General features: G+C 52.0%; 1 long non-coding RNA gene across 1 annotated transcript; it reads left to right on the top strand.

Moving 5' to 3' along the window:
- Nucleotides 1-3467: 3467 nt before the first annotated feature.
- Nucleotides 3468-4025, top strand: LOC136520315 (uncharacterized). Its single transcript, XR_010775220.1, has 3 exons — nt 3468-3559; nt 3719-3791; nt 3863-4025. It is a non-coding gene; the product is annotated as an uncharacterized lncRNA (long non-coding RNA).
- The last annotated feature ends 17993 nt before the right edge of the window (nt 4026-22018 follow it).

Genomic DNA, 22018 nt, shown 5'->3' with positions numbered 1-22018 from the left:
CCGCGCCCACGCCCGCCCGCGCCCGCGCGCGCCACACCGCGCCCGCTCCCGCCCGCGCCGCGCGCGCCCGCCCGCGCCGCGCCTGCCCGCCCGCCCGCGCCACTGCTGCTCCGCCTGCCCGCGCCGCCGCCTCTGCTCCCTCGCCCGAGCCCGCACCGCGCCGCCGTGCCCTCGCGCTGTTGCCCGTTGGTTGGCTGCAGCGCCGAGCCGCCACGCCCTCCACCGCTGTCCTCGCCTTTGTCTCCACCGGCGGCCTCGGCCTCGCCCCGCCTTGCCGACGTCTACCGCCACCCTCGCCTCGCCCCGCCTCCCGTGCCCGTCGAGCCAGTCTCGCCGCGCGGAGCGCCGGGCACCCCGCGACCGCCACGCGCCACCTCTGTCGTTGACCGCGCCACCGCAGGCCCGGATCTTCGCCTTGACCTACGCCCATCGTCCGTCGACCCGGAAAGGTAAAAAATATGAATATGCAATGTACCTATTTAATTGGTGTTTGTTATTTACTAGTTATACTGTGATGACTTAGTTAGTTGATTTAGTGAGATATATATGTAGATAGATAGAAACATAGATACATTAGTAAATAGATATAGTTAGATAGCTACTTAGATATGTAGTTATATTTGTAGTTAACTACATATGATCTTGCTATTTAGTGAGTACACTATAAATATATACATAGTTATTATCATGATTACTTAGTTTGTAGTTAGAAAGTACTTGTTAGGTACTATCTATCATCTAATTTGGACTAAAGGACATGTGTTTCGTTACGTTTTTTAAATAGATGGACAACCTAGTGACCATATATCATGGAGGCACGGTTGAAAGCGATCGTTATGGATATGTTGAGTTTCTTGACATGCAAAGCGTGCCTGTGCTATTCAATGATAGGCCTTCATTTAGTGATATGGTTGCAAGGGCTCGGGAGGAGCTGCATTGCTTTGGAGATGATGATATTGCAGTTGATGGTGTACTGCACCTAGGTTATCCTCCGAACATCTTCAGGCGAATGATCTCAATTGGTTGTGCGGATCAGTGAGACAACTATGTGAGATCGGCTATGAAGAGACAGCTGCAATGTTTGGACGTGGTTGTTCGTCGGGTGTTAGTTGATCCAATCCCTCATGGGTTTACCTCAGCAATGGATCATCCGGCACACATCGACCCTCCCATTCCGAAACCTTACCTGCATGTGCAGATTGCGCCTACGGTTCCTGATGCTCAATCTGCCCCTAATGCGTTATTTGAAGATGGTTGTCATACTCATGTTTTCGTGGCAGATCCTCCTTATGAGATCCCTTTGACACAGAATCATCCGAGTAAGTGTCTTAACCGTATGGTTTTTGGGAGCTTATCCCGTTCCTTACATCTATTTCTTTCATTCTTTCCTCATTTCTGTAATGACATTGCAGGAGACATTCCTGAGAATATGGATGTGCCCCATGTTGCTGCGCAAGTGCACTTTTCAGATGGATTTCGTGGCTCTAATAATGTTGAAATTATGAATGATTCGTAGCCATATGAGATGGCTAGGGCTCTTGATTCTGATGATGATCGTCCTGTTGGAGAGCTGACGGAGAGTGATGTTGAGATGATGAGGCGTATCTTTCCCGACCGCCGTGATCCTAGGGTTCATGAGTTTAGTGATCTTGCTCATTCTGATCTGGCGTTTGCAGAAGGACGTGATGATGAGCTCCTAGAAGCTCCTGAGGCTGGTCCTAACATGGTAATTGAGGAGGGGAGGGTGTTCAGTGACCTCCCTGCTTTGAAGAGGTGGTTGCAGGCTTTTGCAGTGATACAAAAGAGACCTTACAGGGTATTGCATTCATATGTGGAGCGCCATTACACAGTTGTGTGTGACAAGGAACGCTGCCCATGGAGGGTTTATGCAAGGAAGCAACAGGTGACCGGAAAATGGAAGATCACAAAAGTTGTTGGGCCACACAATTGTGCTGACCATGAGCCGACACTGAGGCATCGACAATTGACATCTACCCTTATTGCTAAGCGGTTGATGGGAATTTTGCAGGGAGAACCCAACATGAAGGTGAGAACAATTATCAGGACCGTTGAGGCGTTGTATGGAGGATATGTGATAACTTATGGTAAAGCATGGAAGGCTAAGCAGCGAGCGTGGAAGATGATATATGGGGACTGGGAGGATGGGTATGAGCAGCTGCCAGTTCTTTTCAATGCAATCAAAGCGGTGAATCCAGGCATACATTATGAGTACATCCCAAAACCTAATGCATGGAAGGATGGGAGGTAGATATTTTTCCGTGCCTTTTGGTGCTTTTCTCAGTGTGTCGAGGCCTTTAGGCACTGTCGTCCCGTCTTCTCCATTGATGGTACGTTCTTGATTGGCAAATACCAGGGCACACTTCTTATAGCCATATCCTGTGATGCGAACAACAAGTTGGTTCCTTTGGCATTTGCTTTGGTTGAGAAGGAGAACAATGACAGTTGGGGATGGTTCTTGAGGCTAGTCTAGATACACGTGGTTGGCCCTGGCAGGGAGGTTGGCGTCATATCTGATAGGCATCAGGGCATACTTAATGCCGTACGAGAGCAGTTAGAGGGGTATGCACCTTTGCACCATCGTTGGTGTACTCGACACCTTGCCGAGAATCTACTATGGAAGGACGGTGTCAAGAAAAACTTTGATCTGTTCCAGGAGGCTGCTCGACAGCTTGAGGACAAGTACTTTAGGGAAAAGTTGGAGCAGGTCAGAACCGCATCAAATGCAGAAGGTAGACAATGGCTCACAGGTTTGATGAGGGATTTGGAGAAATGGACGAGAGCTTATGATGACGGTGGCTGGAGGTACGAGTTTCAGTGCAGCAACATGGCAGAGTCATTCAATAAGTTGCTATTGGGGATACGTGGTATGCCCATGAATGCAATTGTTCAATTCACCTTCTATAAGCTTGTTGCCTAGTTCAACGATAGACACGCCCATGCATTGCAGTTGAGGAGTGATGGAGAGATATGGGCTCCAAAACCAAAGGCACACCTAGAGAAGGCAAGAGAAAGGGCTGGCACACATGAGGTTGCATGCTTTGACCACGCCACAGGGACTTATCAGGTCGAGCATAGGGGCGGTACAACGTCCGACGGTGAGGTCCGAGAGTCGAGGATACATGTGGTTGTCCTCCAAGATTTCAAGTGCACTTGTGGTAAACCAAGGCAATACCACTTTGTATGTTCGCATTTGGTGGCAGCAGCTAGGCATCGCAACTATAATATCGAGAGGAGGATACCTCATGAGTTCAGTGTCAACATGCTTGTGAACACATGGAGCCCTCGCTTCGTGCCTTTCCGAGACCCTAGAGAGTGGCCTCCATATGATGGGCTGAAGTACATTGCGGATCCAGCTTACCATTGGAACAAGCATGGATCAAGGCAGAGGACGAGGCATAGGATGGTTATGGATCAGATGCCTAGAAGAACTAGGCGTGGGAGAGGAACTCCATTTGTTACTGATCCCGAGCAGTACGAGTGCGGCAAGTGCGGTAGACTTGGCCACAACTCACGAAGTTGCCATTGGCAGATTAGTGAGGTAGGACTATTGGTTTATAGTATTATTTTATATTTGTCATATCATATATTTAATTATGCATGTCTCAATTTATGCTTGTATTTGTGTCAATTACCTATACATTTATAAGTTCATGTTTCATTGTACATTGCAATTCTAATCCATTCACTTTTTTTGTAGGATGGAGCAATTCCACCTGCTCGACCCGACGTACGAGGAGACCCACCGAGGACGTCTCGTTGCGCTGGGGCAGGTAATAATCTATAAGTTTTATTCGTACATGTGTTCATAAAGTAACATGTGACTATGTTATATTCGATGCAGGACCTTCCGCACCTTCGTTCTAGGACCCACAGTGGGTTCTTGGACATTCGGTACGACGATAGGTACACTCCTTTCCTGCAAAGAGCTGGCCTGGATGTCATCTCCTTTCAGGTTCATCGTGGGTTGCCCAAGTTCAACTCAACGGCGATAACTGCGTTGGTAGACAGGTATTAAAGTGAATCATTGCCTCCATTCATGACCATTTGTTCATGCGATTGACTTTTTGACAAGTAATCTTGCTTGGTCTTAAATATAGGTGGCGGCCAGAGACTCACAGCTTCCACCTACCTTTCGGGGAGATGACAGTCTCGCTTTAGGACTGCCAGAAGATGCTAGGCCTAAGGATTCATGGGAACCCAGTCACCAGGCAGTGCAGGTCAGAGGGCTGGAGAGCACGAGTGGAGGCCTTCCTTGGGCGTGAGCTTGGCGAGCAAGGGGCTCGCACTTCTGGAGTTCCCATCTCATGGCTACGTACAGAGTTCGCACAGTGCCCCGAGGAGGCAGATGAGGAGACGGTTGGGTACTACCACCGGACGTGGATCCTACACCTTTTTGCTTGCGTTCTCTTTCCCGACGCGACAGGTGACAATGTGTCCTAGATGTGGATCCACTGCCTCAGTGACTGGGACTAGGCGGGTCAGTACAGCTGGGGCTCTGTAGTCTTGTGTTTTCTATACCGGCAGCTATGCGAGGGGTGTCGTTGGTCTATGGCAAACCCGTCACTTGGTTGATGCGTGTACCTGTTACAGCTGTGGATGTGGGCTCATTTTCCAGTTGGTCATTTAGAGGTACTGGCTCGTCGTGAGTGGTTCCAAGGTCAGCCTCCAAGTCGCCAGCCGACGTGGGCGTACCTTTGGGACCAGGTCAGGGTTTCGCACACGAGGATAGACTGGGCGTACATTGAGTACACGAACGAGCTAGATTCGCTGACGACGTCTAGTGTAAGTAAATTTTATTTTCCATGCTGCTTTTAAAAGGATTAGTATACCATCTAACATCTTATTTGGACATGATGCAGGTGGAGTGGGAGCCATATGGTGGAGAGGACGCACTTCCTTTTCAGCTGAGCAACGTATGTGGGGCCGACGACTACTTCTATAGGATGAGGTGCCCTCTAATCTGCTTCTATGCTGTCGAGTACCACCTGCCAGATAGGGTTGCACGCCAATTTGGAGTGAGACAGCTTTGGCCTATGCCTCTGTTCTTGACTGGCGTTGACTTACACAAGTATGTGTTTTGATATTTCAAATGTCTCATGATGATGGTCCATTTCTTATAATATGGTGCCACGTACGTTGATTAATGTAACGATGACATACGTGTAGGTTGGATCGTTAGAGGAACAAGAAGATTTTTGACTGGGAGAGGCACCACCAGTCCTACATTGAGGAATGGGAGGAGATGCACGACAACCTGGACGACAACAACGAGCCGCACACGAACCGTGAGTTCAGGCGGTACCAAGCTTGGTACCAGCATTCGACAAGGTGCAGGCTCAGGCTACAGTGGACCGAAACTGACTACGCCGACATCGAGTCCTCCGACGATGAAGACACGACGTACGACCGGTCCACTCATGCAGGAAGGCAGGTGGAGGCAGGACCGATCTTGGACAGAGTGGTAAGCCAATCGACTTATTTTGTTATGTTTAGTTACATAACAATACATTAGGCGTTCTTGGACCGACATTAGGAGTTATCTATTATAGTTATTGCAACCTTCGAGCCATATAACCCTTATAATAAGTTACATTCTTGTACAAAAGAAAACAAAACTAAATGATATCTGTTCAGAAGTCTTATTATTGAAAACTTTATTGCAGGGCAATACACTGAGAAGCTCAGTTGAAGAGATCGAGCGCGTTTGGCCTAGAGTCAATGATGACTACATACTTGGCTTCCTAGATGTAAGATTAAAAATATTCTTTCAAACAAATCATTAATACGTTATATTCTTTCAGTTAACATAGTTTTGTACAACAGAGGCTGTCACGTCATCTACGCCGTGCGGCTGGTCGTTGTGGTTGTAGGACAAACATGACGCATGACGTGTACGATCCTTTCGTAGGAAGAGGAGCCTTGGGTTCCTCTAGTCAAGCAGCTACAGGGGACGAGGAGGCCGACGACGACGATGACATGGACAAGAGGCATGATGAGCTTGGGCCCTCTCAGCTCCATGACGCTCCATCGACTCATCCATGCCTGTCGCTTGTAGTAAGCAGCCTCCGCTTCATCTGCGGCCACTGTGGCCTGAGTGAAGAACGTGTCGTCATCCTCCTCTGCCTATAAGCCCGCCTCTACTAGAGCGATGAGCTCGCTCCGTCTGCCAGTGTCGTCATCAGCCTCATGCGCCTGAATGCCCACCTCTGCTAGAGAGATGAGCTCGCTCAGTCTGCCAGTGTCGTCCTCAGCCTCCTGCGCCTGTATGCCCGCCTCTGCTAGAGCAATGAGCTCACTCAGTCTGCCAGTGTCATCCTCATCCTCATCTCCATCATCACACAGCACAATCGGTGATTGAACAGTGCGACTAGCTTGTGATCTATGGCCATCTAACTTCTTCTCCTCATACCTTGCACGAGCCACCTCTGCAGCATGTTCCCCACTGCAACCAATCCCTTGATGTATAAAATGCAATCAGTTAGCAACTCGATAATATTACATTTAAAACCAGGCAACGAAAAAAAGGTTTTCAAGCACTCACTGGCACATAATGTAGCAACATGCTCGTTCAAGACCTGCATCTGTACTCTTGTCTCCTCCCTTACCTCATTCCTTGCCCTCTCCTCCTCTAACGTCGTCCGCCTCTCCAATCCCCATTTGTTAAGCCAAACATCGATCGGGTTACAAATACCGCGCTGTCTAGCAAACTCACGCATCTTTTCTTTGTGATGTTTAACGAATAGGTTGACGTAGTCAGGTCCATATCTCCTCTTCCGTGCAATTACTTGCCTCTTCTTCAGTTCATCCAAGAACTTAGCTTGACCATCATAATATTCCCAACTGCATTTCCTAGTGCTCTGTTCAAAACAAATATTATATCATATATGTCTTAGCAAAACAAACAAAATATGATTTCATGTTTACCAGAAAAATAACGAACCTCATCATACTCAATCATATGGCCGCAATAATGGCCTATTCTAAGCTCCGAAGGGACTAGGCCATAGTTGGTTTTTACACCACATTCGCACATGACAGGAGGTGCTTTGTAGATTACCCGTTCTTTCTTCTTTTCCTTAACCCTCCGCGGTTCTTCTGGCCATTGGTTCTTAGGACCATACAACCACTCCTTGAAATGACACTTCACCATTGAATACACCTAAATAATGAGATATTAGTACATAAACACATATAGCTCAAGATTTTAACATATACACTTTGCACTTACTTCATGCTTGTTTAGACACACAAACTCCAACGTATTCTCAGGGTTTATCACAGCTCGATCTCCACAATCGCACAGAGGAGGTTCCTCGAGTTGTCTAACTATGGCTAGGTGCTTCTCCTTAGCCGTCATTGCTGGAGGGTTAGGGGGGTGGAACCCACCGCTTGAAGTGCTCATGTGGATGTCACCCTCTAAACTAATCGTTGAACAAGAGATACCTAGGATCAAACTTGTCTGCACCATCGATCCACTGAAAGAAAAAAGCACCTCTCATGGTCCTACACAACAAGATTCCAATAAAATATTAGTACCATACTTAAACAAATAAAGAAAAAGGATAGTACAAACAATTTCTTACATTAAACCGACTACATGTGTAGAAGCAACGCGCGGCTGTGTCCGGATGTTTTGATTGAAAAACATGGGCTGGGAAACCACAATCACAGTTAGGGACAGGAAGGTCAGGAGGAACGGGGGCATCTTTGCTAGACGCGTCGGGGTATAATTCTCGAGGATGACCCCGTTTTCGCCAAAACTCCTCCCGAAACATTTCTTACATCTAACAAATAGGATGTAATTTAACAAACATAAATAAAAACATCACAACAAAATATCAATGGGAACCATAACTACAATACAATCAATTTCGTTCTAAGAACCAAAAGCTTTTAAAATTATACCCTAAACCTAGGGTTTCTCATTTCATCCACAACAATAAACCCATAACATAACTACATGCGGCTTGGTTTGCTAGCTTTTTCCACGCCTTGAAATGAACCTACGGTTGTATAATACATATATTGAGGGATACAATGAAACCCTAAGTGATGACGATTCTTAGGTTCAAAAATCCGACTAATATGTACCGAATCAATGCGAGAAAAACAAGGAGGTGAGCGAGTATACCTTGCTCTCGAAGATCTACGGATCAAATCAAGGTTTTCAAGGTCCAATATGTCGATTCGTGAGGTAGGGTGAAGTGGCGAGAAAAAAACCCGAGGAGAAATAAGAGGAAGAACGCTCGGGGAAGAAGTGCAGGCTGGGTTAAATGCAGGTGGCTCGGCGCCATTCACTATGGCGCCGAGCTCGGCGCCAAGATCTACGGCGCCGAGCTCGGCGCCAGTCACTCTGGCGCCGAGCCCCTGGCAGGCCATTTTCCTGTGCCCAGGACCTCGGCACCAGTGACCGTGGTGCCAAACTCGGCGCCAGTCACTCTGGCGCCGAGCCAAGGGTTCATTTCTGGAATTCTTTCTACCAGGGGTCTATTTGAGAGAAACTTTCGAAAAAAGGGCCAAATAGTAAAAAATAGCGCTTGCACGTGCCCATCATTTGCACGGTTGAATCATTTTGCAGTCAAACCCTTCTTGAATTTGAATTTATGTAGTTTTTCTGTTTTTTCTTTTCTTTTCTAACGAGCAGGCAAGCATGGACCTAAGATTTGTTTCCCTCCGTTCCTCAATATCTGTTATTTTCACTTCTCGGAAAACAACTTTGACTAAATATGCCGGGTTCATAAACCTGGGGTCCCTTGGGGACCGGCTTCCACGCCAAGGCTCGGCCCGAGCAGACAGCACGTAACTCATGGGCCGGCCCAAGATTCTAAAACGATAGGCCAGAAGGGCGGCCCAGTCACCGACCGGACGGTCTGGCCGAAGAGGAACATCGCCCTCTCGTCTGCTGCTTCGGCCCACCTCTCCGACCGGAGCGTTCGCTTCGACTCCAGCCACCACTGGACGGCCTCTCCGATCAGAAGGCCTAGCCCAAAACACTACTTCCGACTCTGACCCCGCATCTCCGACTAGGGATCACAGGAACCCTGCTCACCGCTCTTCTCCGACCGGCGCACTCAGAGCCAACTAGAGCCATCCGACCGGGGACGCCCGCTCGGTAGGAACCAGAAGACGTGCGGAGAAAAGCAAGGCAAGGCTCACAAGTCAAAACCACTATACCAGGGACCATACCCTGCACAGAATAGTACTCTGCAGCCACCCTGACACAAATAGTATTGTAGGCGCTGACATCTCCCTCTATAGTATTATAGGGGCCGCTAAAACTCCCATACGGTAAGGCCCCCCACGTGTCTCTAGGCATCGATAGCGGTATGGGCGCTAGGATTTACCGTACCAGGTGAACATAGCGAGACTCCTCATATACCTCTAGGCATCAAATAGTATTTGCAGGTACCGACGTCCACCATCCCTGAAAAAGGCAGCACGACCTCTTTGACATTCTACAGTGACATCAACAGTGTTGTAGGCGCCTACCATTATCTTGTACCCACCAGTGTGGGCAACAAGGCTCGGTAGGCATGGGCAATAAGGCTCGGTAGCATACGTACCCTCACCCTCTCACTTGTAAAGCCATCCCCTTTATCTATAAAAGGGGTGTGCCCCCTCTAGCAAAGGAGAGAGCCCTTCTTGAAGATAACAAGCACCGATCAAGTTTACTAGCTCACGACCATAGAACCGCCATGTTCGGACTCCAAACACATGCTTGAACACTTAGCTCATAGCGTAGCTCCTGTCGCACTTGACCCTTCCGACTGGAGCCGATCGGACCTTCTGTACACCCCTTCTTCCTCCTTCTCGTTTGTAACCCCACTGCAAACTTCGAGCACCTAGGCTTAGGAATAAAGTCACCGACCGACCCAAACTAGACATAGGGCATGTTGCCTGAACCAGTATAAATCCTGTGTCATTGAGTGCTAGGCCACCTCCGATCACAACGTACGGCAAAACTACAAATATTCACTAGTTGGTCACTTTCTGCACTGATAGTTGGCGCCGTCCATGGGGAGGACGTTGTACGTTCAACACTTTTTTGGTCATCGGATGGCCCACTTTTCCGCCACCCTTGTCGTGGCGGGCTCGGGCGATACAATTCGCTTCGGCTCGCTGGAGTTTTCCGCACTCTCACCCGCTGGGATATGGGTTCCATCCGTCTTCGAGCTATCCCAGGCCTTCCTCTTTGGAAGCCTGGACTTCATCGCTGACCGGCTTGGCGTGCTACATCTCCACGAGGAGGCTCCGGTATGGATATTTTCTGACCGTATTTGAAACCGAATCCGTTTAGAGGGGTTGAGATCTGTCCGTATCCGAGTCCAGATATCCAACATCCGATACCGTATCCGTATTCGAATACTCAAATCATATATTTATGATGTCGATATCCAATCGTATCCTATCTGACATAGTTGACACTATCCGTATTCGAATCCAAATCCAGACAGAAATATGAAAACAAATATAATATCGGTGATATCCGTCCGTATCTAATCCGTTTTCATCCCTAGTCTCGGCACCTGTCGGAGGAGCGCCCTCCATCAACTCCAGGACGCATGGCTTCGACGATGCGGCATCTGCGCTTCTTTCCAAGCAAACTCTCTGCTCAAACCCCGCTGTGAGTAATATACATGTGGTTATTTACTTACTATTCTCTATCTTCCGCTGATTACCCGGTGGAACCCCGTTGTCCCCAACACAACCGTCGTACGACCAATACCCCTATGGCCTCATGTCTTCCGCGGATGCATATGCCCGGGGGCTCTGAAGGATGCCTGCGTCACCCCCTCTCGCATCTGAATTCATGGGAATGGCGAGCTCTGCTCCCACCTGTTTCCTCGACCTCATGGATGACGATGGCGAGAGTGATAGCTCCAGCATTGGCGACATGGCACCTAGCCACCGTTTGTCTCAGGAGTACACCATGGCGGACCCTCTGGGACACCCACTGGTGGAAGCGGAGTCCTCACGGACTCACACCTCTCTAGACCCTCACGCGGAGACCCCCGAGCTCACACTTGAGCACGGGGAGCAACTACGACAACGACGGCTGCATCAGCCACCAACTACGCCGGCACGCTCGGCGCACCACACTACGCCCTGCGTGCATAGACCGGCGAGCGGCGCCTGGAGCACACCCGTCAGATCTAGCACAACACCACGGGCAGGGGAAATGATCCCCCGCACTTCGCTTGGGTGAACCAGAACATCGCCGCCGTGGTAATGCTTCTGCGCGGCCTGTCCGAGCCGAACGACCCTCATGAACAGGCGATCCACCAGAACCTCCGAGCACTAGTGGAGACCGCCGCTGTTCAACAAGCGGAGTGCTCCATATCGCGATGCCGACTCACGTCCTCACTCTCCGCCAGGGGAACGAAGACGCGGCAGATGGGTCGCTCCACCCGATCGCTGCTACAATCGCTGAGTGCGGCACAGGAGGCCGCACAGGCACCTCGTCTTGACCCAGCGACCGCTCCACACTGACCGCCTGTATTCGCGCGAATCGGACCGAACCGAGACACACGCAGCAGTGACCAGAATCCCAGCCCTGATGGCCCGGGACCACGGACCTTTGTCCAAAACCCCCAACAAATGCCGCTCCCACCATGCTCCGACGGAGGCCGGGGCAAGGGCAAGGCCAAGTGCCAGGATTAGGACAAAGGCCCCTCTATGCAGAGGGGGAAAAGAATAGAAAGAATCACCGCTGATCGGCCAACTCCGCATTAGTCGCCATGGTTGATCATGCGGGCACGCAGCCCCAGCAGGGCCCTTTCGGCCACTTCCATGGGCTCATGGAGAGCCCATGCACCAACCATGACTACCCCGTAAAACACCTCTACAAGGATTGCCAGCTCCTCAAGCACCTTCTACGGCAGCCTGATAGGCCGAAGGAAGAAAAAGGCAAGGAACCAGCAACCAAGAAAGGGGGCGTAGCGGGCTAGGACACGTACCGACCAAAGGACGACAATGACGCCCATCCCTCCGAACTACTGGAATAGCTATGTCATTTTTTCCTAAGCTTCAATCTTACCATTGTTTACTTAGTATATGCTCCTACAAAAGCACCCCGACCCGAACACTTTTTGGCCTGGGGCACTCGAGGGCTCCACTAGGGTACACTACTATCATTATGCTTAATGAGTACCTCCCTGTTTTGTTTACATATGGTGAAATTCCTTCCTACCCAACCAATGGGATAGTTTGTTCCTCAGTTTTGCGTTAAGTAGCTTTGCTTTTCATTCCAACCGATCGCACCCCACCTTTCCCTATGGTTACGAGCAGCCGAGCCTCGCGGGCCATGCCGCGGGCTCCCAAGGTCACGGCCTATGGGACAAACGGGCAGGTACAAGAAAGAAAGAATAAAAAAACAAAATTATGCTAAAGGAAAACTAAGGAACGAAAGGGAACAGGCTCCCCCAAAAGGAGCAATTCCATCACAGAAAACAAAACCGACTGTAGTCATTAAGCACACAGTAATATTTACACGGGGGCTCTCCCATAAACTTAAACTTCTACCTTTACTAAACTACTTATATTTTGCAAGCTATTAGACCGGCCCGGCGGCATCTGCTGTTGGAGCAACCAACGGGGGCGCGGGCTGCTCACTCCCCAGCAGCACGACATTCGGCTCAGTCAAGGCTGGAGCGACGTTCACCTCTGACCTAGGCTCCACGTCATCTATAGACTGGGTAGCGTCTTCTCCACGCATACTTCTAGCCATATCTTCATGGCGGACGTCCATTACCCACTGAGCAGAGACTTTCTCCGCCACCGACCTTGCATGCGGCAGCAAGCCCTCCCCGATCGACTGGATGTCCTCCATGCTCAAGCCTTCAGCATACCCGCTGCAGATGGCAGCGAAGTCTAGGTTCGGATGGTGCGTCGCCACCAAAGTCAGCACCCTCGACGCCCCGTAGAATAGCCCGCTCCTAATAAGGTCCTGAACCGCATTTGGGACCTTCACCAACTAGACCACGGGGCGTGCTAGTACTGGGCGCCGACCCAAAGACGTCCGAGATGACAAGCTAGGCAACGTTGTGGATCTGGTCAAGACCCCCCTTGAGAGCACGTAGCTCTTCACGGGACTTGGCCAGTTCCTCTGCATTCCGGCTGAGGGTTGCCTTGATCGTCTCCAGGTCTCGCTCCAGCGTCTTCACCTTTCCACCCAGCTCTGAGAGAAGAGCGACAAGCTCATAAATAGGCTGAAGGAAAAAACCAACAATGAAGAACAGAAAAAGCACATACCAACGCGGAAGTTCTCAAGGATGGAGAGATCCTCTACCTGCCGGGCCGCCTGCTCGTGCGGGCGGGCACTCACGTCCTCCGTCCCCATCACCTGGCCTCGGAGTGCGAGCACCTCCTAGTCCGCCTCCGACTGGGCCTTCCGCTCCGCCTCCAGGGCCTTCCGTGCTGACTCCAGGGCATTCTACGCTGACACCAAAGCGGCCCGCTCCGGCTCAAGGGCCGCCAAGGACTCTCGCAACACCACCTCGGTGTTCGCCAAGGATGTTCGCAACCCTGCCTTGGTCTCCGCCTGACTGGCCTTCGCCGCCTCAAGCCCTTGCTCGGCGGTAGTCACCCACTCGGCTGCACGCTGCCCCTCCACCCATGCCGCGGTCACCTTGGCTGCCCAGTCCTAGGACTCACGACAGGCGGACGCTAGCTGACACTCAAGCTCGGCCATCTGGGCATGCTCCATTCGAAGAAAGCGGGACTTGCGAGACGACGTCCCCTTCAGTCTCTACGAAAAACAAACATGCTAAGGCAACCAACAAAAGATTCAGAGGTCAAATACAAGTTCGCTAAACTCACCTCTACAGATAGCTGTAGGTCAACCTCAATCAATTGCTGAGCGAACTTAACCTGCTCCTGGGCATCTCCAAGCTTCGCGGATAGATTGGTGAGTTCAGACACCGCGACGTGCCCCTGCTCCCTGGGATGTCCTAGAGCTGACACTCCTGGGAATCCCAGAGGACGAACCGTGCCTTCACTGGGTCCTCAGGGCAGGGCCACTCTAGGTCACCCTCCGGCAGGTAATCGAAGGGCCCAGCCTCCGACCGGACCACCGCTAGCTCCCGCAATGACACCGGCGGCTCCGCCGTATCATCTGCCTCATCATCAGACGGGATGTCCACCACGTCAGTTGTGTGGACCACCGCCGAACATTCAGACTCCATCCCGACCGCGCTCTCCCCCAGCGCCTTCGGCTCTGAACACGTGGGTGAGCCATGCGGCGCTCCACCTGGCTAGGCAGGGAGCTCGGTCCCTCTCTCCTCTTCTACCATGACCGGGGGAGGAGGGGCCATGAGGGTTACTTCCAACGTAGCCCCTACCGTCAGCACCGGAATCACCACCAATGTCGACGCCGCCGCCGTCACTATGGCAGCAACCGCCCCTGAAAGGGAAGGGCTCACCACCGCCATCCTGCTCCCCCACCGCTCATCGTAGCACGCTGCAGGGTGGGCCTCCATACCTCCCGCACAGGAGTTGGGGCGATGCTCAACCCCATCATCCCCCCGCCATTGACGGAGGGCGCAGTTAAATCACACTCTAGAGAAAAACTCAACGACAAAAGATTAGAAAGAAACAAAAGAGAACATACCGGGTGGTGAGCGGTATGACTCTGAAGGCAAGACCCAGCGTCGATGGGCCCGTAGGGCACGGGCCGCTCCTGGGCTGTGACCTGGGCCCCCTTGATTCGACCGAGGGCAGAGTCATCCCAACCGGCTCCTTCCCGACCTATGGGTCGCCCCAGCCCTCGGCTCGGGACTCCCTGATCGGAGCAGGGGGCGGGGCATCCTCTGGCCACGAGTCGCGTGACGTGCGGGCGCCAGTCTGCTCCTTGGACCGCCCGGCTTGCTCGACCGCGTCCGCAATAGGCGGGGCCACCCCTGGCTGCGAGTCACGTGCCATCGTCGGTCTCGGCGACGCACAAGTGCCAGTCCGCTTCACGGACCGACCGGCTTTCTCGGCCGCATCCGCCATAGGCGGCGATGGGACCAACGACGCCACCAAAGGGCGTGGCAACCACGTCCGCTTTACCACACGTTCACCAACAGTGCCTGGCTCGTAGCGCGCTTTCTCAGTGCGGAAGCCACCGCGCGCCGTGTGGCCTCTTGCTCATCACCGGTGGACATCGTCGTGGGGTCATGACGCTCCATCGAGGTCACAACGACCTCCTGACTTCCCTCCTCCTCAGAGAAAACTATGTCATCCACATCCGTGGGGTCCTCTGACTCGAGCTCGGCCTTGACATCGCTCTTCCTCTCCCTGGCCTTCACGCACTAGGCAACCTCCTTCTCCTTCTTGTGCCTCCGGTGGGTGACCTCAGCCTTCTTCTTCTTCCTGGCGTCTGCCGCCTCCTTCTGAGCGGCCTGCTTGGCCACACCCTCTGGACCCTTGGGAAGGTGCAGCCGGGACTTGTAATTTCCAAGCCCCTACAGAGCGTCTGACTCCCAATAAAAAAAGAAAGAAAAATACACATAGGAAAAGCAGAGGAAGACATGCGGGCTAAAAAGAAGGAAGCATACCAGGGTGGACACGATCGAGGAGTTAAAAGGCACGGGCCTCCCTTCGACCTTCTCTCTAGGCTTCAACTACAGCACCCGGCCAAGGTGACTCTAGACCTCATCGTCCGGCAGATCCTCCGGCGATGCACGATCCGGGTCCGACGGGCTGCTGTACAGCCACATCGGCCACGTCCTCTCCACCAACGGCGCAACTCGGCGATGGTACAGGGTGTGGAACACCCGCACCCCGTTAAGGCCACGCTTTACGAGCTTTCGGAGCTCCTCCTCGATGACCCCCACCTTATGCTTCTCCTTTTTGGCACAACCCCATGTCCAACTATCCTGCTTCTCCGGCCTACCATCGGTGAACGTCGGGAATGGCGTCGCTGCCGGATTCCTAATGTAGAACCACTCCCCATGCCACCCTCGATTGGAGTCGTAGGGGAGGTACATGGGATACGAGTCTCCCACGCCTGGTTTTCTCTATAGGGTGAAACCCCCCACCAGCGCGACCTCAGCCGGGTCCCCCACCATCAAGGCTCTCAGGGAGAAGAGCCATCGGAAGAAATCCGCGTGCGGCTCCATCCCAAGGAAAGCCTCGCAAACGGTGATGAAACCGACGATGTGCAGCACCCCTGTCGGATTAAGATGCTACAGCTCCAGACCCCACTCGTTGAGAAGGCCACATAGGAACCAGTGCGCGGGGTATCCCAGCCCATCCTCGTGGAAGGCGAGGAAGGAAACCACCTTGTCGGGCCGAGGTTGCTGGTACTCCTCTTGTCCGGGAACCCTCCAGTGCGCCACCTCCTTAGGCGACAGAAATCCCTTCGTAACAAAGGCCTTCAACACTAACTCCCTCATGGTGGATGACTTCCAGTCTGACATTTCACTCTGGGATCGTAGAAAGATCGGTGAGTTCTTCTTCTTCTCCCTCGCTCTCTCCCCTTTCTTTCCTAGAAACCACCGCGGCTCTTTGGAACGCTCACGACAAGAAGGAAGAGGAGAGACGGCGGTAGATGAGGAACAGGCAAAAGAATAGGTCGAAAACCCTTTCCCCTCTCCTACTTAAAGGGAACAACAGTGAGGGAAGGGCGTGCTGATCAAGAGAAGGCAAAACGGTGGAGCGAGGAACTCTCTCTCTTTCCCATTTAATGTAGATAAGACGCACCCTGACCGATGAGACATGCCCTGCCTGACGAAATGGCTCCTGATCAGATAGGACGTGGCCTAGACTGGGCCCACCACTACCACATGACGGGCACGAAAACTGAAGCGCCACCGTAGGTGGGTGGCACCCTGCTTCCCTAGGCTAGGCCTCGAGAAACCCAAACAAGATCTCCACCGGGGGGGATCACTGGGCCCCCTGAGTCGATCGAATCACTCAGGATAGACACCAAGAGACTGGTAAGGAAGCAAAGGGGCGCCCCATGTAGGCCATGCTGACTCCGTCATGAACAATGAGCATGAGTCTTGATCGGACATTTCCGACAGAAGCTCTCCGAACCTCGTCACTCAGGTCGTCAAGAGGCTCACCCACGAACTACGAGCGTGGGTCCCGGTCGGACATTTCCAACTGAAGCTCTCCGAACCCCATCACTCAAGTCATCAAGGTGCGCATGTGTTCATTAATACAAAATCTATTCACACAAGGGCTCACCCATGATTGACAAGTGTAGGTCCTGGTCGGACATTTCCGATTGAAGCTCTCTGAACCCCGTCACTCAAGCCATCAAGGTGAGCACTACCAACCCCCTCTATTTCTTTACAATCATTTCATACATCCATACGCACATTCATTCCATATGCCCAAACCTCTCGGACGATTTGGGCTCTTAACCGCCTGGGGGCTCGAGAACTAAGAATCGCACGTGCAGCGAAATGCATCACAATGTTCCGTGTTGCGTCACGAAGCGACGGTTGCCTCATTCGACATGAGCAACCAATAGAGCCAGGGGAGAAAAACATAGATGAGCCCCGTGCGGCCCTCGCTCGGTCAGGTAGACGGGGTTATCTCAACCTTCTCGTTCAATCCTGAACCTCTCGCCAAACCCACAGAATCTCCATCGATGGGAGGCCGTTAGGCCACCCGGGTCGGTCTCCGAAACGACCTAGGCATCTATCGGGTTGCAGGTAAAGGAGTAGTGGAATGTCACAAGAGGGCTATGCCGACCCCGTCATAAACGATGGACCTGGATTCCACTCGATCACACCCATTAGCGAACTCACCGAGCACGTCACTCAAGCCCGAGCGATCGGGACAAGCGACAAAACTCAGCCCCTCCGGTTGTGAGGAACCGAGGATGGGGTAACGCACACAACTCACACTGACCCCTACTAAAGCCCAATAGGGCTCGGGGGCTCAAGACAAAAAGCCTGGGACTGTGACCCCAAACTCGCCCCTTCCGACTACGCTCCAAAAAACCTAGGTTTGCGACCCCGATCTTGCCCCATCTGGCTATGCTTTCGACTATGCTCCAAAAACCTAGGTTTGCGACCCCGATCTCGCCCACGACTCTGACTCGCTCGATCCCATGACGCACATCGACGCCAGCATTAGTGAGCTCTATCTCGTCCAAGACTAACTCCCTCACTCGATCCCACGACGTGCATCGACGCCAGCATCAGTGAGCTCTGTCTTGTCCAAGACTAACTCACTCGCTCGATCCCACAGCGCACATCAATGCCAGGATCAGTGAGCTCTGTCTCATCCAAAACATGACTCTGACTCGCTCGATCCCACGGTGCGCATCGACGCCAGCATCAGTGAGCTCTGTCTCGTCCAAGACTAACTCCCTCACTCGATCCCACGGCACACATCGATGCCAGCATCAGTGAGCTCTATCTCGTCCAAGACTGACTCCCTCGCTCGATCCCACGGCGCGCATCGATGCTAGGATCAGTGAGCTCTGTCTCGTCCAAAACTAACTGCCTCACCCGATCCCACGGCACACATCAACACCAAGATCAGTGAGCTATGTCTCATCCAAAACCCTTGATTGACTCCCTCGCTCGATCCCACGGCATGCACCGATGCCAGGATCCACAAGCTCCCTCTCACCTAATCTCTCAAAACAAACTAAAAACCGCCTTGGCTGCACAACGACGCCTTAGGCGACAAAACTCCGTCTCAAAATAAAAACTCCCCCACTGATAGCACAAGAAACCCCCCAGATGGTTCTACCCGAACCGCCCGGGGCCTTGGGGGCTACACCCGTGGGTGCGCTCGTGTGCACCCGCCAGCAAGTCAAAAATCCCCCGGATGATTCTGCCCGAATCACCCGGGGGCTCGGGGGCCCCTGTCGGGTTCATAAACCCGGGGTCCCTCGAGGACCAGCTTCCATGCCAAGGCTCAGCCCGAGAAGATAGCACATAACTCATGGGCCGGCCCAAGAGTCTATAATGACGGCCGGAAGGGTGGCCCAGTCACCGATCGAAAGGTCTGGCCAAAGAGGAACAACGCCCTCTCATCGGCTGCTTTGGCCCACCTCTCTGATCGGAGCATTTGCTTTGACTCCAGCCGCCACCGGACGGCCTCTCCAATCGGAAGGCCTGGCCCAAAACACTACTTCTGACTCCAACCCTGTGTCTCCAACCGGGGATCACAGGAACCCTGCTCACCACTCTTCTCCGACCGGCGCACTCAGAGCCGACTAGAGCCATCCGACCAGGGACGCCCGCTCAGTAGGAACCAGAAGACGTGCGGAGAAAAGCAAGGCAAGGCTCACAAGTCAAACCCACTGTACCAGGGACCATACCCTGCACAGAATAGTACTCTACAACCACCCTGACACAAATAGTATTGTAGGCGCCGACATCTCCCTCTACAGTATTGTAGAGGCCGCTAAAACTCTCATACGGTAAGGCCCCCCACATGTCTCTGGGCATCGATAGCGGTATGGGCGCCAAGATTTATCATACTAGGTGAACATAGAGAGACTCCTCACATACCTCTAGGCATCAAATAGTATTCGCAGGTACCGACATCCACCATCCCTGAAAAAGGCAGCACGACCTCTCTGACATTCTACAATGACATCAACAGTGTTGTAGGCGCCTACCATTATCTTGTACCCATCGGTGTGGGCAACAAGGCTCGGTAGACATGGGCAACAAGGCTCGGTAGCATACGTACCCTCACCCTCTCACTTGTAAAGGGTAAAGCCATCCCCTTTATCTATAAAAGGGGATGCGCCCCCTCCAACAAAGGAGAGAGCCCTTCTTGAAGATAACAAGCATCGATCAAGTTCACTAGCTCATGACCACAGAACCGCCGGGTTTAGACTCCAAGCACATGCTTGAACACTTAGCTCATAGCGTAGCTCCTGTCGCTCTTGGCCCTTCCAACCGGAGCCGACCGGACCTCCTTGTCGATGTTTCGTACAAGCACTAGCAAGTAAATTTATAGTAATGCGCGTTAGGCTCGGATGGTGCGTTAAAGGACACAAGATTTATACTGGTTCAGGCGGAACGTCCCTACGTCCAGTTTGCTACTGCTTGTGTTATTAGCACCGTGAACGGTCTGTAGTAAGGGGTACAAACTATCGAGAGAGGGACTGGTCCCAAGTCTCTGATGGAAGGGTTGAAAGGTGGTCAAGAGCTTCGTAGCCGCTTGACTGTGCGTATGAGTGCATTCTCTTGTTCGGTCTTATTTTTCGGGGTCCCCCTTGATGGAGGAAGCGCATCCCCTTTTATAGATGAAGGGGCTGGCTTTACAAGGGTGAGGGCTCTAGGACGCGTACTCTACTTAGTCTTGTGGCTCACGTCTACCCGGTCAGGTCCTTCAGTGCGAAGGAAGATAAGTGCTTACAATGTTGTCGATGTCTCTGTAGGATGTCAGGTTAGTTTACAGAATGCTGCCCTACGCAGGGTATGGGCTGTAATACAGTGGTTTTGACTTATGAGCCTCCCCTAGCCTTGCTCCGCACGCCTTTTGGTTCCCATGAGTCCTCGTTGGAGGAACGCGGGGTCGGGGGTCGATGTAGTGCCGTGGCTAAGGCCTTCTGACTAGGTGGGCCTGAGGGGTCGGGAAGCGGGCGCCGCTCCCTCGGGTCCACAGCATGGTGACGGAATATCCATCATTTGTGGAGATAGCAAATCCTTTCCTGGAGCGTAGCGGTTGTCGTATAACTTTGTTGGGTTCCGTGTCCCAGAGCTGAAGGCGGCGCCTACAACTCTACAGGGCAAGATGCACGCACCTGTAATGCCTTTTGGGTTCTGCGGCACCCGGAAGGGTCTAAAGCATCAGTCCCGTTGTTCCCTGGCAGTCCTTTTCCTGCCAGGGCGCAGGGTATGGTCCTTGGAGCCATGGTTGACCCAAACGTCTTGTCTCGTCCTGTACCCATTATTATGAGGTACAGATATCGACCAGGGCAAGGCTCGTTTTTGGCCGTCGGGTGAGACGGAGACCAATCCTTATCTCTTGGGCGAGACTAACCCCATCCCTCAGCCCTCGGGCGAGACCGAGCCCGCCCTATAGGCGTCGAGCGAGATGAAGATTAGCCTTGAGCCTTTGGGCGAGGCAGGGTTATCCCACAAAGGCGTTGGGTGAGGCTGACCCCACCCCTCCGGGGTCGGGCGAGACAGAATCCATCCCTCAGCCCTCGGGCGAGACCGAGCCCGCCCTAAAGGCGTCGGGCGAGACGGAGTTTATCCCTCGACCTTTGGGCGAGACCGAGCCCGTCCCAAAGGTGTCAGGCGAGGCGGAACCGAACTCCCATCACTTGAACAAGGGATGACATGGCGCCCTTATGCGTCCAGAGGTTTTTCACGTTCGGTGGTTATCGGCTCCACCTTCTGGGGTACCCTGGTATTAGGTCCCCGATAGTAGCCCCCGAGCCTCTAGGTGATTTGAGTAGAACCGCCTGGAGGGTGTTTTTGATTTCGTCGAAGTTAATTTGCCGGAGGGTGCGCGTGTAACACCTCGGGTGTTTAAAATACTAAAACCTGACATGTCATCATATGCATTGCAAAGCATTTGGCATTTGGTGAAAAATTTGAGATGCATACACTAAAATAAGTTTATATTCATGTGGTATGTGTTGAATTGTATTGTTTTACTTAAATTCAAAGTTTGTTTGGATTTTTGAATTTTTCGAGAAAACCCCGTTTTTCAGCATTTAAATCCTACCCTAAAAATCCATTTCAAAATCTAAGCATAATTTGGGGTGGATCCCAAAAGCAAAAGTGTAGAGCTTAACAAGTTATACAAAGTTTATTTTTGGAGTTTTTCAAGTTGTTTAGAAAAATTTGGAGTAATTCAAAAAGGCGTAATTCGTTAAATATCCCCTATTTGAATTTAAAAGATCATTTCAAAATCTACACCGAATTAGGAGATGGTTATAAAAGAAAAGTTGTAGAACTTTTGATTTTGAACAACTTTTGTTTTTGGAGATTTTTGAGTTGTTATGAAAATTTGAGAGTAATTTGTGAATTTTGGCGAATGGCAAACTTGTAATTATTGTGAACAGTGTTCACCGCTTGCG

Source organism: Miscanthus floridulus, chromosome 18 (genome assembly GCF_019320115.1).
Source record: "Miscanthus floridulus cultivar M001 chromosome 18, ASM1932011v1, whole genome shotgun sequence".
NCBI classification, from domain to species: domain Eukaryota; kingdom Viridiplantae; phylum Streptophyta; class Magnoliopsida; order Poales; family Poaceae; genus Miscanthus; species Miscanthus floridulus.
This window is presented reverse-complemented; position numbering and strand designations above follow the sequence as displayed.